We start from the raw sequence: 22574 nt of genomic DNA on the forward strand, positions 1-22574 counted from the left end.
CATTTAACTTTTTTTTTTTTTTTCCTGAAGTTACACTTATGTTGCCCGGGCTGGAGTGCAATGGCACAACCTCGGATCACTCCAACCTCCCCCTCATGGGTTCAAGTGATTCTCCTGCCTCAGCCTCCAGAGGACCTGGGATTATAGGCACTTGCCACCACGCCTGGCTAATTTTCTATATTTTTAGTAGAGATAGGGTTTCACCATGTTGGCCAGGCTGGTCTCCAACTCCTGACCTCAAGTGATCCACCCTCCTTGGCCTCCCAAAGTATTGGGATTCCAGGCGTGAGTCACAGCATCCATCCTCCACTTAACTTTTTATTTCTATAGCTTTTTTTTTTTTTTTTTTTTTTGAGATGGAATCTCACTCTGTCTCCTAGACTGGAGTGCAGTGCCACGATCTAGGTTCACTGCAACCTCGGCCTCCCAGGTTCAAGCGATTCTCCTGCCTCAGGCTCCTGAATAGCTGGGATTACAGGTGCAAGCCACCACACCCTGCTAATTTTGTATTTTCAGTAGAGATGAAGTTTCACCATGTTGACCAGGCTGGTCTTGAACTCTTGGTGTCAAGTGATCTGCCTGCCTCGGCCTCCCAAAGCACTATAATTACAGGTTTGTGCTATCGGGTCCGGCATCTATAGCATCTTTTAATCCATAGCGCTTACTTAAATTTCACAGGACATTAAGTTAATGTAACTCACTTTTGGAAATTCTGGCCTACAAGAAAGATTTGAAGAAGCCTGTTGAATGGCGAGGTTATAGGTTAGTACCATTTTGTTGTTATACTTTAGAAATTATTTGCATTGAATACAAACCAGCTTTGCAACATGAGAAAATGAAGTAGAATCTCTTGTTTTGCAACATGAGAAAATGGAATAGACATCTCTTTTACGATGCAAACTTGAGCTCATGTCCCTTAAGTCCTCCAAGACCCAGCATATCACCTTCCCTGGTCTTGCACAGCCTTTGATTTCCTCACATCCCCTCACCTCTTAGAGTTAAGATGCTAAGGGAATCCTGCACTTCAGCTTCCTTTGTCATGCATCAAAAGGAAACTATGTGATCTCAAGGTAAAACACACTGAAACTTAATCAGCCATTTATGCCTGGGACAGACTTATACATTAACACTTTTCTTTTAACTAGTTCTAGAAATGAAGAAAAAAATATTTTGACCACAGGTGAAGAGGGTTGAATCAATTACTCCTCTCAGCTCATTGGTGCAGGCTTGTTACTGACCAGCCCTCTCATCCACATATCACCTACTGTTTAGAATATTTCCCATAGGGTAACATTTTATAAGAATCAAGAGGCTTCTTTGGTTTGTCCACAATCCAGCTGTCAGATCCCAAGCTCCTCATTGATGACTATTCCAGCCCAGGGAGGTTGGTTTACTAGATGGATCTCCAACATCCTTTGTATTTTGTGGCATCTAAAATTTTCTCTTTCCCCCTCCTTTTCATTCATCTTTTGTTCTATCCTCTCCTCTTCTCCACCTATATTATCTGTTTATCTTATAATATCAAATTCAAGTCCCGCATTTATCCCACATGTTATATCTCTTTGGTCTGTCCAATTGCGCCAGTAAGAAAGGTCTACCTATTATGATCTGTGTTAAATTTGTAGGCACATGGATGCAGCTGGAAACCATCATTCTCAGCAAACTATCGCAAGAACAGAAAACCAAACACCGCATGTTCTCACTCACAGGTGGGAATTGAACAATGAGATCACTTGGACTCTGGAAGGGGAACGTCACACACCGGGGCCTATTATGGGGAGGCAGGAGCGGGGAGGGATGGCGTTGGGAGTTATATCTGATGTAAATGATGAGTTGATGAGTGTTGACGAGTTGATGGGTGCAGCACACCAACATGGCACAAGTATACATATGTAACAAACTTGCATGTTGTGCACATGTACCCTAGAACTTAAAGTATAATAAAAAAAATAAAAAACTATGCACACACACACACACACACACTTGCACAGGCAAATTATATGGGCTATTTTCCTTTGTCAAATAAACTGGCTTGCTCCTAATCCCAAGTGAGCGGGCAGGCACTCTCCCTATGATGGTTCAGCATGTGTTTGCTGTGTGACATTTGCCCAGTATATATTTACTATATGACATTATCTCCTGTGCTTCTGTGGAATATAATTTCAATTGCTGGAGTTTTGCCAGCTTGTCGCTGCCACTAACCAGTGGAGACACTTCACGGAAAGCACTATATATAAGCCGATCAAAGAACAAAGCACAGAATACTTATAAATAGGAAGTTCTACATCCTGTAGGGGCCAAAGAGGCCAATCTTCACAAACACCCCCTGGCATTAATCAATTGTCAGGCACTGCCTTGTAATCAAGAGTTGGCCTGTAAATAAAAATAAAGAAGGAAATATAACTTTTAAGAAGAGCTGGCTTGGACTCAGCAGGCTGTGACCTCAGAAGCCAGTAAGAACTTTGGACCAGGATATTGTCCAAAGACAGCCAGAGTAACAGGTTGAAATACAGAAGTCTTTACATTGATTCTGTCACATTTATCTCATTCTCATTGTTTAACCTAAAAGATAACTTCTACTATAGACATCGAAATTTGAGTGATTACCTGTTTGGGCAAGGTGGCAGTTTTCACACACACTGGAAATGAGCATATTGAGATTTATTCTTTAGCCACCATGTTTAATTGAGAAATTCTTGAACCCTGATTTAAGAAAAAAACAGAAGCTGGCCGGGCACGGTGGCTTACACATGTAATCCCAGCACTTTGGGAGGCTAAGGCAGGTGGATCACAAGGTCAAGAGATGGAAACCATCCTAGAAAACCCTAGATAGAAACCCTATCTCTACTAAAAATACGAAAATTAGCTGGGCATAGTGGCGCACGCCTGTAGTCCCAGCTACTTGGGAGGCTGAGGCAGGAGAATTGCTTGAACCCAAGAGGCAGAGGTTGCTGGGAGCCGAGATTGCACCACTGCACTCCAGCCTGGCAACAGAGCAAGACTTCGGGATAAAAACAACAACAACAACAACAAAAAAAACAGAAAACAGAAGCTAAGAGGGACTTGTATGTACATTGGTGTATTTTAGAGACAGTTAGTAACACAATTACAAGAACTAAATAACTGGGCAGCCTCTAAAAAGAGCCCTTAGTCTCCTTAGAAAATATGGCCTAGGAAGAGAACTCCAGACTTTTCGCATCCCTTGAACAAATATCCTGTATGTTTGAAATCAGAGTTATAAGTTGTTATGCTGTCAACAGCCCTGGAAAGGAACTCTGAATTTTATCAAGAGAAGTCAGAGAGAGAAACCTCATGGTCCTCAAAATGATTAACAGACAATAAATCAGACCTGGTCACTTCCAATCCCTTATGTATTTTCTATGTTTAGCCATTTATATTATGAACTTAGTTTCCTGAAATTCATTATCATTTGTCTTGTGGGCACACTCAGTCTACGATCCCCAAACCTAGATAAATCCAACTTCTATGTATTTTCTTTTAACCTCAAATACAAACAGAACGAGTCACTCTGGTCCATTCTGGCCCATTCTGCTCCTCCTAGAGACTTCCTTATTATTCTAAATGGTGCTACCATCCTTACTCTTGAATTTGTATAGCACAGCATCCTGCCTAACCCCCTCAGAAAAACTTACACAGGAATAGGTGAGGAGCAGTGGCTCACACCTGTAATCCCAGCACTCTGGGAGGCCCAGACGAGCAGATTGCCCAAGGTCATGGGTTGGAGACCAGCCTGGGCAACATGGCAAAACCCCATCTCTATGAAAAAATACAAAAAACAACAAAAAAATAGCCAGAGTGGTGGTGCATGCCTGTAGTCCCAGCTACTCAGGAGGCTGAGACATAAGAATTGCTTGAACCTGGGAGGCAGAGGTTGCAGTGAGCCAAGATCATGCCACTGCACTCCAGCCTGGGTGACAGAGAGAGACTCTGTCTCCAAAAGAAAAAGAAAAGTAAAGAAAAAAAAATATAGAAATAAAAATCATTGTCTCAGTGTAATAATATTAAACAAGTCCTCTCTATGAGGAACCTTTCATGAGGGTCTTGTTCTTCCATGCTTTTACTACACTGGTCACTGTTGAAATTTCCAAGACTTCAGGTGAGTATAAAAGGGAGTCATTTAAAAAAGACATACTATCATGCAAATAAATCACAATATTTAGACCTTCCTGCTACACAATGATGGCAGAGGCTGAGGCAGGTGCAAAGGAGAGCAATTATCCTCGCTTACAGCCTGCCTGACAATCATGGAATTCGTTGATTCTTTTGTACGACAAGTTACAAAGAGGATGGCTGTACTGAATATTTGCTCCTTGCAAATGTACAACATGGAATCTTGAAATGAGGCTTTGGCAGAACCATGGTGCAGTATCTTGCCCATTAATCAAACAAAGCAGTTTCCTTGTTGCACCTAGCTCTCTGCTGTTCCCCCAGAAACTCAAAGAGCAAGCTGCCACAAAGATATAGCAATCCCACCAACTTGACAAAAAAGAGTGAATATATTTTAGTTACAAGGTGGCAGGGGCGACATTCCTAGCAAGTCAGAGGTTTGGGAGCTGTTGAGCCCTCCTCAACTTAGAATCTGTGCCCAGAGAGGACCCTTGGGTCAGACTCTTTTCTCCTGTAGTTGTTATTTATCTTCTTGTGTGTTTATGCAAAGACAGGTGGGCTCGACTTGTGCACCACTGCAATTAATCTGGAAAAAGGACAAAATCAAATTTCAGGCTGTACAGCTGGTCACAGAATCTTCTGGAGCCCATTATCAGTTTGCTTTATTTTCTTTTTCTTTTTTTTTTTTTTCCCAAATTTCCCAGGGTTAAGGTAAGACTAAGGCACAGAACAGCAAATCCAAGGTACTCCTCAGTGATATCACTGAATCTTATAGATGGAAGGAAGCTCAAGAAATTGAACAGACAACTCCAGCCCCTAAACATTCCCTGGACTGGCATGCTAAACCACAACCTACTATGATGATTTGGAATTGTGAAAATCCTTACCTCCGATTCTCTAAACCTGCTATGATTTAACTAAAGCCCCAGACTATTCTGCAGAAAAGTATCTGCTAGAGTTTCTCTCCCATAAATCTTGAACTCTTCCCACAGTAGTTGGAGAATTAAGTAGTCCATCAGAAGAGGTAAAATTTATGAACCTCCTCCAGCTCACCCCAAGTACCAAAGAGAGGGGAGGTAATTCAATGAATAGCAAACTCCTTCTCAAAATTTGCCCTGAGGTTGGGAATTCTTTGGGGTTAAGGGACAGGGGTTCCCTTTGGGATTGAGCTGAGAAGATGGAGTTCTTACCCAGTTAGCCTGAGTGTAAGTTTGTAGCACAGAAATGAGTGTCTCATTGCTCATGCTGAAAAGTGCTGCCTGTGATACTGTTTATTCTAATGACCTTCACAATGAAGGGCTGTTAGTCTGCAAATGTGATACTTTCTCATCCAAAATATGGCAAAATACTGGTGTGGAGCAAGAACTGGAACTCATTCTCCTTTGAAAAGTAATCAAATTCACAACATCCTTTAAAATAAATTCACAGAAGAAACCAAGTTTTAAATAGGCATATGTTTGCCTAGAAGCAAAATAAAACATTTGAGTTTTCCCTCACTCTGTGCCTAATTCAAATTTTGCTTGGCAATGTGCAGATCCCACGGAGGTAACCTCCAAAGATTTTGATGGGTTAGAAAAGAAGCTCTAAGAGTAATGATCCAGTTTCTCAGCTGGCAAATATTTTCTGACTCTGGACAGACCTCCCCTGCTTCAGACCCTTCTGCTCACTGAAACAGAAGCATGATGGTTTCCAGTTTTTTGCTTTGGTCTGGGGAGGTGGCAGCCACACTGTTGCTCCAAGGCAGCTGTTAGCTCTTGAGTTTACTTGGCAAGTGGCTGCCAACACAAGGTGCTGGGATAGATTTCATAGTACCCGCCACCACTTTATTCAATGCACAGCAGGTAAAGCTGAAGCATGCAGAGTCTCTTTAAAATGAGGCTTGCCAAATAATCCCCATGTGTCTTTTGGCTCCTGTAAGCAAGCTTATTGATCATAAAAGGACTGTCTGCTTTTTTCCATTTCATTGCCTGCTTTGGGATGTCTCCCCACAGAACTGCCTATAGTAAAACTTCCTAGAAATATTTCAAACACATGCATCAAATTTGGCAGAATTGGGGAAGTCAGTAATGACCCCTATTTTCCCAGCGCGTATAAGCACCCCTCCACATACACACACATGCATACACATGCAATAAACACACTCACTCAGGAACAGTTGTAATGCACTGTCTTATAGACCGTCATACTCACCGAGCTTTTGTTCAGGGATACTAGTGTAGATGCCAGTAGGAAGCTCCAGGAAGGAAAGAGAAATAAAAGATTCCATCCTAAGCAACAAAAGTCAACCAGGCATGGTGGCTAAGGCCTGTAATCCCAGCAATTTGGGAGGCTGAGGCGAGTGGATTACTTGAGGTTAGGAGTTCGAGACCAGCCTGGCCAACATGGTGAAACCCCATCTCTACTAAAAATATGAAAAAATTAGCCAGATATGGTGTCAAGCACCTGTAATCCCAGTTACTTGGGAGGCTGAGGCAGGAGAATTGCTTGAACCCAGGAGGCAGAGGATGCAGTGAGCTGAGATCGTGCCACTGCATTCCAACCTGGGCAAGAGAGTGAGACTCCATCAAAGAAAAAAAAAAAAAAAAGGCTGCGAGATATGATTCAGATATTGAAAGAATTAAAATAAATTTCCAAAATATGTATTACCACTTCAGATCTAAATTTCACAAGCTTTTGTGTGTATGTAAGTGTGTGTGTATATACATCCATACACACATATATAAATAAGCTCCTTGACTTACAAGGGGAGTTCTTATATCCTGATAAACTCATCATACATTGAAAATGTTTTAAGTTGAAAATGCATTTAATATACCTAATATACCAAACATCATAGCTTAGTGTAACCTAATTTAAGCATGCTCAGAACACTTACGTTAGCATACAGTTGGGCAAAATCATCTAACACAAAGCCTGTTTTATACTAAAGTTTTGAACATCTTATGTAATTCATTGAATACTGAAAATGAAAAACAGAATGGGTGTATGGATACTCACCATTAATGTATTAATGTACACAACTGAAAGCACACTGGGCCTGAAGAATGTTTGAAGCATTGAGCGAAAATTAATTGCTGGATGATGGGGGTGCTACAACAACAGAGTCATCAATTTCTCTCTGTTCTGATAAAGCTCGAGAATCCTTCGTAGAAGGCATGGGGGCATCAACACTTGTTGATGGTTTAGCAGGTATAGCATTCTTTAGAAAGATGTCAAGAATTAGTTGTTCACCCTCCTCATCACGCGGCTGACAGGAATCTGTGGCTCACAGCAGCTGCCCAGCATTAAAAGAGAGTATCCTACTACTAGTCTGGGAAAAGACTAAAATCCAAAACTCTAAGTATGGTTTCTACTGAATGCGTTTTTTTGCGTCATCATAGAGTAGAAAAACTGTAAGTCAAGCCATCGTAAGTCAAGACCATCTGTACATATTTTTAAAATAATGTTATACAGTGGTAATACATATTCAATGCCATAAAAATTAAGAGGACCAAAAGGAAAAAAATTTCCCCTCCTGTCTAGAAATTACCACTAGACATATGTGTATGATTATGACAGCAGTTAGATCAACCATCCTCAATTTTTTTGTCTATATACTTTTGTTTTGACTTATTTTTTATTAAAATACCTCATGAAATGTTCTCCCATCACACAGGATAGTTTTTATTGTATTTGGAATTACCACACAACTTTTGATAATATGGATGTGTCATAAACCACTTTAGTCATACCTACTGTTAGATATTTAGTAGCATCCAAATTTTTGCCATCATAATTTATACTGTGATAATTTTTCTTATCTCTGTGTGTGTGTGTGTTTATGTGTGTGTATACATACATATATACACACACTATATATGATGAGTACCATAGAACCATACATATATATGTATACACACACATGTACACACGCACTTATGAACTGTAGTACATACAATGCTCATTTCTCAGTACTCTTAGAAACACATAATATTATAATACAGCATGATCTTTTTTAGATTCCTAAGTGAAAAGTATACATCCATTTTGAGGTCAGTGTGTATTTCTTATTAGGAGTAAGTTTGAATGGTTTTTCAGGTCCCTAATGTACATATTTCTGTGTTTATATATTTCCTTTTTGGTTTATAGCCCATTTCTCTGTTACCAGTTTTTTTCGTCAAATTATATGTAAGAACATAATATATATTAAGAATATATGGTTTTCTTTTACATATTTTGCCGTTTTTTCAAGCTTACCATTTGTCATTTAACATTTTCATGTATACTTGACAATGGAACATTTTTAATTAGATAGTGATAGAGTGAAGAATATTGACCTTTACCTTTACAGCTCCAACCTTTGATATTGTGCTTAGAAAATCCTTCCCAATTACCAGGCATGGTGGCTCACGCCTGTAATCCCAGCACTTTGGGAGGCCGAGGAGGGTGGATCATGAGGTCAGGAGTTTGAGCCTGACCAACCCGTTGAAACCCCATCTCTACTGAAAATACAAAAATTAGCCAGGCATGGTGGCACACACCTGTAATCCCAGCTATTCAGGAGGCTGAGACAGGAGAATCGCTTGAACCTGGGAGGCGGAGGTTGCAGTGAGCCGAGATCGTGCCACTGCACTCCAACCTGGGTGACAGAGAGAGACTTCATCAAAAACAAACCAACAAACAAAAAACCCTTCCCAATCACATTTTACAACCATTTCCTATACTTTTAGATGTTTAATGTGTTTTAATTTTAAATATTTTGAACATCTAAAATATTCTCAAGTATAAGATAAGCTTATAATAAAATGAATAGCTATTGAGGACTTATTAAGTGGCTAATGGTATAGTGATTCAGAGTTAGAGAAGTGAATGGGTTCAGTAATGTGGCTTTGTTACTTGTCAGTTAGCATGTATTGCAATATAATGTGGAATTATTCTGTTTTCACCTTCTAAAATGAGGATAACCACTATTCCACCAGAGCAGGCTAAAAATATTTTGTCACTATGCATTTTATTATAAAACACGTCTTGATAAGGCTGAATGACACTAAAGCCACATTGTTCTTATTTACCCATTAATAAAACATTTGATTCTCTGTCCTCCATTTAATATTAATATGTATATAGTTACGTGGAGAACGCATTACTCACCAAAATTTTTTTTTAGGAAAGCCTAGTTATAGACTGAATAAATGCTTCCCACTATAAACAAACATAAACCCGGACAAAATGTGTGAGGCACCTGTCTGCAAGCATTGAATAACAGGCAGTCCTGAATCGTGTTCCTTGAGAGATGGTGTACAGATATTCTGAGCCCAAAATATTTCCAGGCTTTCATCGCTGGAGCATGTTTCCTATCCTGGGGCAGGAATGGTAGAGTCGAAGAAGTGTTGAAGTCTCACTGAGCTTAGGAAGCAGAGTTTGAAGTGCTGAATATTCAAGTGAAGTGGCTGGAACTTGCAGAGCAGAATGTTAGAAAGAAGGAATTTGCACCAGTTGGAGAGTAGCTGGCTGAGGAATTCACATGAAGGTTTATCATGTATTCTTCGTGGCAAATAGCTGGCTGTTCATAAGCAGGGAGGAATTCTGTGAGACATATCAAAAATCAATATCTTCAGGTCTAAGACATAAAGCGATACACCAGAAATAGCACAGAGCTTGGAGATGTTTGAATTCTGCCTCAGTGAAAGTAAAGAGACATTGCTGAACACCTCAGTTATTTAGCAGGGACATCATAATGACCACGGGACAAAGACTTAAGATTAAGCATAAATTTAAGTGAATCCTCCCTAACAAGAATTAAACTAAGTGAAAAAAATTACTTAGTAAAACAAAACTTACAACCTTTTGACAGAAGACAGCAGAATCATAAATCCCTACAGCATATTATTCACAATGTTCATGTGCATTTCAAAATCAACACACATGTGAAAAAACTGGAAGATAGCATCCCTTCCCCAAAAGCAGTCCATAGAAACAAAACATAAGATAAGCTAGATGTTGAGATTAGCAGCCAAGGACTAAAAAGTCACTGTTATAAAGATTTTCAAAGGTGTAAAGGAAAACATAATCATGATGATAAAAATAGATGGAGAATTTTGGCAGATAAAGAGGAAGTATAAAGGAAAATTTGTATCTGAAATCTTAATATGTGAAAAGAAGCATTCATGGATTCTCTTAGCAGAATGGAAGACAGTAAACTTGATGACAAATCAATAGAAATAATCCACTTTGACATTTAGAAAGCACCACTTTCATCAACTGACGAAGTCATATTCATTTTGATTCTAAACGGAACCAAGAAATATACTATATAATAACCCCCCAATATCAATGCATTTCAAAAGCATTAAAATCTTACAGAATATTTGTATAACCTAGAGTGACATTAATTTAGGAATCAAGAGCATTAAGAGATTTAGAAAATCCCCCCACATATTTTGAAGGTAAATGATACACTTCACAGCAGGAATTGACTTCTGTGTCCTATGACGTTTCCATAATTTTTAAAGAATGTCCTTACTTTGCGGTACCATGAATTGTTCCAGATGTTTCTTATACTTTCCTTGCCCAAATACAAGGATCAAAAATTTTTTCCAAGGACTCCTTATTCCTTTACTTATAGAATGGCATTTAGAACTGAAGCCCATTAGCACTAGAATGCCATTACTCTTTGAGCCTCTTAGCAGAGAGCATTACTTATGCCTGTACATACATATAAACATTCATTTTTATATCCATTCATCTGTATCCATCTTAAAAAACATTGGTATAGTTGCAACTCTTTTAGTGATGTCAGAGACATCTTTCTTTAAGTTCTAATTGCTTTCATTGTCACCAAAAATTAGATGGGAAGACCTGCTTTGCTCTAAATTTTAAGTTTGGGAAGGAAACCCTTACTCTAATTTTGTTCCTTATTCTTTTCTTTTAGGCTCATTGGAAATATCCATACATTAAGCCAACCATTCAGATCTTTACAAAAGTGGATGGAATGTTGACATACACACAGCATTAGGGTTGGTAAGTACGTGATAAGTGGTACAATGTAAAGTTCTACACTCTCCGTATTCAAGCCATTCTCTTAACCTACTTCCCAAGATAACTGATTTTTATTTGTACTTTTCTTCTACTTCCTATCTCAAAAAAACAGAGGGTCTTTTGGCTGAACATCTATGAGTATATATCTCTGCTCTGGAAGAAGGTGAAAACCAGGTTGTCATAATTGCTGATTATTCCATGTGGTCAGTTTCTTCCCTTGTCACTATCATCATTGCCTCACCTCACACTCTCTCTTCATACAACCACAAATCTCTTTTGCTCACATGCCTTAGCAAAATTATCAGTGGCCAACTAGTTGCTATCATGAGAATATTTTAGTTCTCATCTTGCCCCATGTCTCTGTGGTATTTGATCATGCTCTCCTTCAGAGCTGTTGCATGCAAAGATTTGGTGCACACAGCTGTTATGAACTGCAGCACACCCTCCTTATTAAGATCCTCCTACTCCCACACCTCACACACCATAATCTTTAAACTGTTCTATTCTTCCTTTGAGATTTTCTATCTTTTCAAGTTGAAGCCCTTTGTCTGACACAAACTTGAGAAGCACCCTGAATTGCTGAAGCTTGCATACTTTTCACATCTATTCTATTAATAGTCTAAATCCTATTAATCCTATCTATGGTTTCAAATTCATTCTCTCTTCTGTATCTGCATAGTCACTACCCTGAGGCAGGTGGTCATCACCTCTAGACGGGACTATAGCCACCTCAATGTTCTCACTGTCTTTCATTTCCCCCTAAATCCTATCCTTTACCCTGCCATCAATGTGCTTTTATACTATATACAGCTGATCATTTCACCCTTCTGCTCAAAAAGTTTTCATGACATTTCTTTGCTTATGAATTTACGTCTAAACCTTTCTGCAAGTTTTCTAATATTTTTGAGACTTCTCTGTTTTTTGCTTACTCCTTTTGACTGTTTAGAGTCTCCTTGCTGTTCCTACTCCTCATTCTGTGAGTTAGTGCTCTCACTACTCTCATTTTTGACTTCCATGACTCTATCAATCTTTTTTGCCATGGGGTGAAATTCCTTAGGTTTAGGCCAATCACTTACCTGCAATGAACCTACATTTACAGACATGTACATATATATTTCTAATCTGCATGTGATGATCTTTGTGTGTTCTGAAAGGGATAAGAATGAACAGTTAGATGCAGAGGAGATTCCTTCTCTAAAAGAGAATGACCCTTTCAGCAAAGAAGAAAACTATATAGGGAAGTGTTTCTCAGTGGCTTGGTATAGATGTAGAAGGGAGATTAGGGAAGGATATTAAAATCTGAGATTAGATTCCAGTCGAATTTGAAGAAAATTGATAAATTTTCTTTGATTTGTCTCTGTCACCTAAAATTCACTTTGCAATTCTGAACAAGACGCTGACCTCAGTCAAGGTTGGCTCTCTCTCTTAGGTTTTGCAGCAAAATTTCTTCCCCAACCCCCTTCATGCCGCCAGGGTGGGATCTGTGGCTTGGTGTAATCCTAGCTATCATCAGTTAATGATACCTTCTTATTTCATTTCAAGGGCACAGCATTAAGCACAACTGAACTCGTGATCACTTACATGCCATTAGGCTATTTCTGCTTATTCAGCTCATCTTTTGGTTTTGCAGCCTTTCTCTTGAATACATTTCCTCTGAGCAGGTCTGGTTAAAATAAAACTTAAGGGAAACTAAAACAAGAGTAAAGCAAACTGAAGAGATTATGATTTAAAAACAGAGGAGAGGGTGATATGCCACATGGCCAGCTCAGCATGGCCTTATTGTACACACAAAAGCATTTTATAGTGGCTTCTATAGCATACAAACAGCCTTATCCATGGTTCCAGCTGTCCATTCTCCCAAATAGCTCCAGAGGGCATCCCTGTGAGATAGTTTGGCATCCCTGTGAGATAGGGAGTTTGGCATTTGCTGGCGGGAGACAACCCCACACCAAAGTCTGAATCCTATAGTTTTCCAGGCTGTAGGGGGAAAGCAGGAAGTACTGAGAACCGTAGTTGTGATAGAATCTGTAGCTTGGGGATTGAAGACTCTCCCAAACTCTTCAAGATACACATCACTGGGCCTTGTCTGAGGAAACAGCTGTGCTGTTAAAAGAGTAAGTGCATGCTGCTGTGGGGCTTTTAATTGAAGAGGCATAACATTAGACAGATGAGGGCCCACCATAATTAGAAGACAGACTACTTAACGGCCAGTAGCCATGGCCTTGAATGGGGAATGCGAATTCAGCTACTTGGCATTTCTCTCACTATAGATCATAATGGATTAATTAGAACTGCACAAAGACAAAAACATGCCCAAGGTAAACATAAAGCCACATGGAATTGCCCTGAACAGCATTATGACACTGCAGCCCAGGGTTTGCAGCACTCCCATCTGAGTGTTGGAATGAAGGCCATAACAAGCACTCCCAGCTCTGTTCTGCCCATTTACTGAGCCTTAAGTTTGAAGAGGGGCAGCGGCTTCACAACCTGATCATGTCAGGCTTCTACAGAAAGAAGCTGCAGAACATATTCTTCCTCTTCAGTGCCTACATCAATGATAGTTGTTTTGTTTTTTTTTTTTTTTGTCTTTCAAATTTTTTTCTGCCACATAATATCCTGGGCTGATTCTGCCTCCTGAAATAGCTAATTTTTTCACGTTGCCCACCCACAAAAGCAAGTTGATGGTTTGCAGACAGTTTTACACCATATAGAAAAAAAACACAGCCATTCTTTGCAACATCTCATTTAGTTTCAGGCATAGCAAAAATCACGTGATAGAAAGAGCATGGACTTGCAGTCAGGTTGCCCTGGATTCACATTCAAATACTGCAATGTACCAGCATAAATTATTTATTACTTATCTTCTGTTGAAATGGAGTTAAGAGACCTGTGCAGTGTTGTTATGAGAAATAAAGAAAGCAACACCATTTAAAACACCCAACACAAAAGCACCTTACACATGGCCTGATACCCAATGTAAAATCAGTGTCAGTTTCCTTTCTACTCAGTTTTTGGTGTGAAGTGGTCAAAAGTGATAGGATTATCTGTCCATAATTGAAAAGTTGAAACATATGGTAAATCCTTCCTCTTAGTATATCCCAAATGCATATTTTACAACTTCCCTCAAGGAGCTCAACAGATGGATTTTAGCAGCTTCTTTCTGTCATTTCTTGGAGAGGGAAGAGGTTAAGGAACACAAGATGCCTGAAAAACAAGGAGAATGAATTGATCAGCACACCTGATTGTTAATGCCTCGGTGAATGATGGATTACAACCATCCAGAAGGCTTGGTTCTACCCTGTAGAGCTATAAATGGCTACCTCCAGAAGTCACAAGTGTTTGTCACCCTAATGGCACTCAAGCAGAGTCCCAATAGACTCTTGGAAGACATTGTAAAAAGGATGTGTTTGTAGACGGAACATGATCTAAATGTGGACCTACAAGGTTTCTTGTGACTGGAAATTTGGTGCTTTTATTACTCGAGTCAAGCAATAAATAGAAGAATAGTCTTAAGAACTGAAGAATCAGAGGGCACTCTCTGATTATTTGGTGTTTTGTATGTAACACAGAGTAGAAGAATTCACACAAACTGACTTTGAATGACTTTTACCAAGTGTCTAAGTTATTTATAGTGGAAGAAGTCAAGTCACAAAGGCTCTGAATTACAATATGGAAGGATCATTTCTGGCTGCCAATTGCCTTAGAAATATCAGAGTGAGTTCTAAGAGCCATGCATATAAAGATTCCTGCAAAGGTAGGACTTCATTTATGTTCTTCGTGGGGTTGGCTATGTCCCTTTAAGGTGTCCTCATTATGTGGAAATTTGACAAAGCATCAAAGTCCAAAACTTGGGGCCAGAAATTTGTACTTTGTGAATCTTGCGTTTGGATTGCTATGACTTATCCCTAGGAGGCCCTAGTTAAATTTAAATATGATAATTGGTAAAAAGAGAAATTAATACCTAGACATCTATTTTTTAATATAGACTTTTTGAGATGAGAAGGCATGTATTGATGCCAAAAAAAAGTGCTGAAATTTAACACATTTAGAACAGCCAGAAGAATATAAACTCAAATGTGTAGCAATTCAGGCCTACTGCCTTGGAGAGTGGAGAGGTTTAATCATGTCACTAACAATATTTCTTTGGAGGATTTATATCACATTGGCTTTCTATTGTGCCAGATAGATATCATTGTATATGTTTATTTGACTTTCTTTTTTATCTGAGACATGGGTAGATGCACAAGATAAACTATATGAAAAAATGGATGATTTCTATCATTTCTTATTTGAAAAGAAGCTAGATGGACTAATATATCCCAGATCTATGTATCAAGTATCAGTAGCATTTCATGTTAGCGATTTAATAAGGTGCCAGGAAACTCTTCTCTTATATCTCTGGATATATGTCTATTTTCAGTAATAAAGACTGGGATACAAATTGAAAATTACATGGAAGTGTTTAAACATTAAGTCAGCATTAGTTCTTCAAAGTTTGTGTATGCTTATTCAAAATAAAAATTATACTAAACTGCTGGATAATTTGAGTCCCAATGAGAAACTAGGCACTTGAATTGAATATACACAGAATGGAAAATTTTAGAATTCAGGAACTTGAAGGAACTGGTAGTCTGGGTATTTGCACAATCTGGGTAGAATTTTAAGAAACCAATGGTATCATGAGTGCTCTAGCTCAGAATATTCCTAGGGCAAGGGAGAGAAGATAGGATATCCAGGTTCAGTAGGATGTCAGAGGAGGGACAGAAAAGAGGAAATAGGAAGGCCTAGAAAACACATCTTAACCATTTTAAAGAACTTTGTACCTTGACTCTGAACTGTGCAAAGAAAATTCTCCACTCTATTTTCTCTGGCTTTCCAGAGAGTGGCTATTTTGATTAGAGATTTTTTAAGTGTGGCTGCTACACACAGAGATGAAGATTTTGAGTCTACAGTCACGCGTGGCCCACTGCCCAGCTCCTGCTCTACACTCTTAATGTTCCACAGGAGCTCTGGAGCACACACACACTCCCTAATAAGTGCAGATGGACGGTGACTCCCTTTAACGCTGCTTGACATATTGTATTTATACAGGTGGAGATGGCAGTTAAATAAAATATGCGAGCTTCATAATCCTTAAATGTCTTCTCTCTTCCTCTCCCCCAGCGTGCTCTGTGTGTTGGACACAGACTCTTTTCCATAGAAAATAACCACACTGTCCTTTTTAATGTTTTTATACCACAATACCTCTAGGCACTAGTCCACCTTCTAGAAGAAAAACCTAATAAAACCTCAGGAAGTGATTTAATTACAGCAGAGGAAAAGAGTAAAGAGTGAGATAAGGCCAAGGCTGAAATAGCAGGGGGGTTGGGGGGACAGCGGGGAAGGAGTTGGGCACTCAGAAAGACAGTGGAAGGCAAACACACTGGCTCATTTAGTAGATGAGGGCAGAGCCCTCAAAGCTGCAAAGAGAGCAAGGATGATGCAAGAACCCGAGGAAGAGGCATTTTCAATACGTGGTACCAACAGTTCCCCAACTGGCATTGTCCCTCTAATTCAAGGCCTCTGTCCTTCTTTCCTTACCAAAGAACTCCACTATAATTTATAACATGTTGTTTTGTTTATTCCAGTAAAAGCTTAATTAATAATCACTCTCAGGTCAATGCTAGAGAGTATCTTTTTTTCTTTTTTTTAAAGAAAGACTGCCCAATCTAATAAGAGCAGAATTTCAGTAATTGCTACCATGGTGTTCTATGTAAATGCTGTGTACTAGATTCACTGATCTGGTTTATGATACAGCAATATATAACATTTATGCAAGCATTCTTTCATGTAACAGAAATTTATGAGCACCTACTCTGTGTAAAAGACATGATACTGCCCTTGAGGAAGTTACAATCTGTTGTGAGAAGTTGAAATGGGAATTACTATAATGAAAAATGGCAATTGCAACACTGACTTTATTACCAGGTTATGGACAGGAAAGAGGACCACATTCATTTGTTATGTCTGAAAGCAGGGAAAAAGTCACCAAATCCATCTCAGAAGAGGTAACTTATGAATTGAGTTTCAAAGGACACAAAGGATTTTGCTAGAATAAAAAATAAAATACAAATAAAAACACATTTCTGGAGACAGAAATGTGTATGACCAATGGCATAGATGTGTTGGAGAAATATGAGTGGATTGATGTGGCTAAGCATAGGATGTGATACAAAGAAGGATGAGGTCTGTCAGGAGATGTGCCTTGAATGGTATATTAAAACCAGATTGCAAATAAACCTATGGCTAAGTATTGTGAACCACAACCTTTAGCAACAAGCAGTCAAAGAAGGGCTGGGAGCAGGCATAGCATCACCAGAACTGGGTGTTATAAAGTCCACGGGCAGCTGGTAGAGGACCGTGAGGGTGTGACTGGAAGCAGCGAGAATAGTTGAGATAGTAGTGGTGTCCCAAGAGAAAGACTGGACACTCAAACAAGAAAGATGGCAGAGAGGCAGTTTGACACATGAAAGTCCATCTAATTAAACTCAGAAGTTTGATTTTGGAGTCCTGTTGGAATACTCTGAGTCATGGTAAAGAAATATATAACTAGATGGGAGAAAACAAGAACACGTCTTACAAAAGAGAGGGGAAACATACATGAGCTTCAGGTGAAAGCTGTGAAAAAGGCGGCTTGCTGTGTTTGAGAATATGTATCTTTCAGACCCTGGCCTTTAGAGCCAAAACACATGTTTTGCAATCCATTTCTATCCCTGGGCAACTTGGTCAAGTGACTTAACATTTCTATGTTTTAGTTGCTCATCTGTAAAGTGAAAATTATTTCAGTGCTTTTCATCAAAAGTGAGAATGTTATGAGGATTAAATGAAATAATACACATAAAGTACTGAGAAGAGCGTCTGATTCATCTCAAAGTCTGAATAAGAATCAGTTGTTAAAATCAGCAATAGACATTATTAATCACAAAGACACATTGATAGTTCATCTTACCCTAAAACATTCAGATAATCTGTATTTTTTTCCCCAGTGGACATGCAATCCCAAGAGGATCAATTAAAGATAGAAGCAGCTTGTTTTAAAAGGAGAGTCACTTTTTTGGACCCAGAAATGTTATATTCCAAAAGTTTATTTCATCAGTGAAAGGGGAAGAGATCAATGCCCTCAGAAAGTTGTGCAGTTGGGCATCATCTGAATCCCCAGCCTCAATACCCCTGAGGGTACAGAGATTCTTGACACCCAGGCAAACACTAATCACATTAGCAAAAAGGCAATGCTTATTACGGCTGACAGCATTGTCCCAAATTGTAGGGAAGCAGGGAGGCAGATAAAGATAAAGAAGGGAAAGTAGAAGGAGAAATTCTTTGTTAAAACTCAAATCAGTAGGAAGACCTTGTGAGCAACTAAAAAGAAATTAACATGAGAGCAGAATCTTGATGTACAGCTACAGCCTCAAAAATAGGATGCAATTAAGTGCTTCTAACAAGGCTCCAGTAGACTGATGGTAAATGTGGAAAGACCAGCTTAATGAAATGTCATGGGGACATTGCTTATAATAATCATATGCCCTGGATGCCAAATGGAACTTTACCTGCTGGAGAAACAGTTATAGAGGAAAAGAACAAAAGCCTACCAGCTGTTAGGAAATAGAACAGAATGAGCTCAAGGCCCTAGGGGAAGGTGGAAAATTAACCCAGCCTCTGTCTTGTTATGTTTTCTTTACCACTGTGCTTTTCTCTTCTGGATTTAAAATTGTGTATTTCCAACCAGATAGGAGGGTCTTTTAGAAAAACAGTATTGAATTCGGTGTCTGGACACTGCAAAATTGGAAATCACATTACGGTTAAGATTGTAGAGAGCCAGGGATGTGGTTTATCTCGCAAGACTTTAAAATAACTACCCTTATTATTTGCTTTGTTATTTCCCTTAAATAGATAATTTACATTCCCTAGTGGCTAGTTAACTTACTTTAGGCTTCTGACTTATTCAGGTCTTTCGTCAAATGAAACCATGTCAGAGAGGTCTTCACTGAATACCTTTGTTCAAAATTGTCGTCACACAATCCCCCAGGGACTCTTTAGCCCATTACCCTGCTTCATTTTCTTCACAACATTTTTCAATTCATGAAAATATTATGTTTGTTATTTACTAATACATTTTTTTTTCTGCCCATTGTGATACAACCTCCTTGAGAACAGAAAACATGCACCTCTGTTTTGTACACCACTATATCCTCAGTCACTTGTGTGGTACCAGAATGTATTCGATGGTCTAGATACACTTTGAATGATTTTTTTTATCCATAAATGTACATAATTTCTTAATGCTTTCTAGCACTGCTACTCTACTTTCTACTCCCAGATTATCGGATTATCACATACCTTCTCCTCTCTCCTCATCAAGTCTACAGGCCTCTTGGTTTTGTTTCTTTAAATTCCACTTCCTTTTCTTTTACAACGATCCTGTTTTAAGTCAAAACATTTTGACTTTTCTGTTCAAAATCTTCACACAAACTCTTCATTCTCCTGCTCTGCTCCTTTTTCCTTCACTACACCATCATTCACATCAATATATAAATGTGCTGTTACTCCCAGCCATGAAAACAAACAAAACCACACCCTCTCCAACAACTACCCCATTACAGCACTTGTCAGGGTTACAGAAAATCCTTTTCTATAGTGGTCTTTACTCACTGTTTTGTTTTATGTCCAATTTTCCAAAAAACTATATCAACTAGGACTTACTCTTCGCCTCGTTTATGAAACACATCATCAAGAGTATCAGTGACTTCCATGCTGTGGAATCCAACAGGCTGTCCTAGGTCCTCATCTTACTTGGCTGCTCAGTGACACCTGACAATTGAACAATCCCTCCTTTTAAAAAAAATCGATTTAGTGAGATATAATTAATGTACCATAAAATGCATGCAATTTGATGAATTTTGACAAATGGATGCTCACATGTAATCTGCATTAACTACTAACACAATCAAGATATTGCCCTCCTCAAAAGTTTGTGTCCATCTCTGTTAATTTTTCCCCACATGCAACTTAAGGCAGCCATTTATCTGCTTTCTATCACTGTAAATTAGATGTGGTTTTTTTCATATTTTATATAAGTGGGAGTTACACAGTATGTACTTTTTTCATTTGCTTGAGCTCATCAGCATATCCATTTATTTTATGGCATTAATCAGTAGTTCATTACTTTTTATTGTTGAAGAGCATTTTGTTGTGTGAATATACCACTTTTTAAAATTAATTGTACTGCTGATGAAAATTTGGATTATTTTTATTGTGGGACTATCAGGAATGAGTAGAATGCACAGGTATGCATACACATTTTCATGTGGACAGAGGTACTAGTTTCTATTGGATGAATACATAGGAATTGAATTCTGGGTCATCAGGTAGGTTCATGTTAACTGTAAAATAAATTGTTGGGGGATTGCTTCCAAGATGGCTGAATAGGAGCAGCTCTGGTCTACAGCTCCCAGTGAAATCAACACAGAAGACGGGTGATTTCTGCATTTCCAACTGAGGTACCTGGTTTATCTTAGTGGGACTGGTTGGACAGTGGGTGCAGCCCATGGAGGGTGAACCAAAGCAGGATGGGGAGTCACCTCACCCAGGAAGTGCAAGGGATCAGGGAATTTCCTTTTCCTAGCCAAGGGAAGCCATGAGTGACTGTACCTGGAGTAGCGTTACACTCTGTCCAAATACTATGCTTTTCCCACAGTCTTCACAACTGGCAGACCAGGAGATTCCCTCCTGTGCCTGGCTCAGCAGGTCCCACACCCACAGAGCCTTGTTTGCTGCTAGCACAGCAGTCTGAGATTGACCTGGGACTCTGAAGTTTGGTGGGGATAGGGGCATCCACCATTACTGAGGCTTAAGTAGGTGGTTCTATGCTCACACTGTAAACAAAGTGGCAGGGAACCTCGATTTGGGTGAGCCCACCACAGCTCAGCAAGGTCTACTGCCTCTCTAGATTCCACCTCTCGGGGCAGGGTATATCTGGAAAAAAAAGGCAGCAGACAGCTTCTCCAGACTTAAATGTCCCTGCCTGACATCTCTGAAGAGGGCAGTGGTTCTCCCATTATGGCGTTCAAGCTCCGATAATGGACAGACTGCCTCCTCAAGTGGGTCCCTGACCCCTGTGTAGCCTGCCTGGGAGACACCTCCCAGTAGGGGCCAACAGACACCTCATAAAGATGGGTGCCCCTCTGGGATGAAGCTTCCAGAAGAAGGATCAGGCAGCAATATTTGTTGTTCTGGAGTCTCCACTGGTGATACCCAGGCAAACAGGGTCTGGAGTGGACCTCCAGGAAACTCCAACAGACCTGCAGCTGAGGGGTCGATCTGTTTAGAAGGAAAACTAACAAACAGAAAGGAATAGCATTAACATCAATAAAAGGGACATCCACACCAAAACCCCATCCGTAGGTCACCAACATCAAAGGCCAAGGTAGGTAAAGCCACAAAGATGGGGAGAAACCAGAGCAGAAAGGCTGAAAATTCCAAAAATCAGAATGCCTCTTCTCCTTCAAAGGAACACAACTCCTCTCCAGCAAGGGAACAAAACTGGACGAAGAATGAGTTTGACGAGTTGACAGAAGTAGGCTTCAGAAGGTCAGTAACAACAAACACATAATTTTCGGAATCATCAAGGTTGAAATGAAGGAAAAAATGTTAAGGGCAACCAGAGAGAAAGGTGGGTTACCCACAAAGGCAAGCCCATCAGACTACCAGTGGATCTCTTGGCAGAAACCCTACAAGTCAGAAGAGAGTGGGGGCCAATATTCAATGTTCTTAAGGAAAAGAATTTTCAACCCAAATGTCATATCCAGCCAAACTAAGCTTCATAAGTGAAGGAGAGATAAAATCCTTTACAGACAAGCAAATGCTGAGAAATTTTGTCACCACCAGACTTGCTTTATAAGAGCTCCTAAAGGAAGCACTAACCATGGAAAGGAACAACTGGTAACAGTCACTGTAAAAACATGCCAAATTGTAAAGACCATCGACACTATGAAGAAATTGCATCAATTAACGGGCAAAATAACCAGCTAGCATCTTCGCGGGTAACCTGACCTTTCTCTCTGGTTGCCCTTAACATTTTTTCCTTCATTTCAACTTTGGTGAATCTGACAATTATGTGTCTTGGAGTTGCTCTTCTTGAGGATTATCTTTGTGGTGTTCTTCGTATTTCCTGAATTTGAATGTTGGCCTGCCTTACCAGGTTGTGAAAGTTCTCCTGGATAATATCCTGAAGAGTGTTTGCCAACTTTGTCCATTCTCCCCATCACATTCAGGTACACCAATCAAATGTAGATTTGGTCTTTTCACATAGTCCCATATTTCTTGGAGGCTTTGTTCATCTCTTTTTATTCTTTTTTCTCTAATCTTGTCTCCTTGCTTTATTTCATTAATTT

Source organism: Chlorocebus sabaeus, chromosome 8 (assembly GCF_047675955.1).
Source record: "Chlorocebus sabaeus isolate Y175 chromosome 8, mChlSab1.0.hap1, whole genome shotgun sequence".
NCBI lineage: Eukaryota > Metazoa > Chordata > Mammalia > Primates > Cercopithecidae > Chlorocebus > Chlorocebus sabaeus.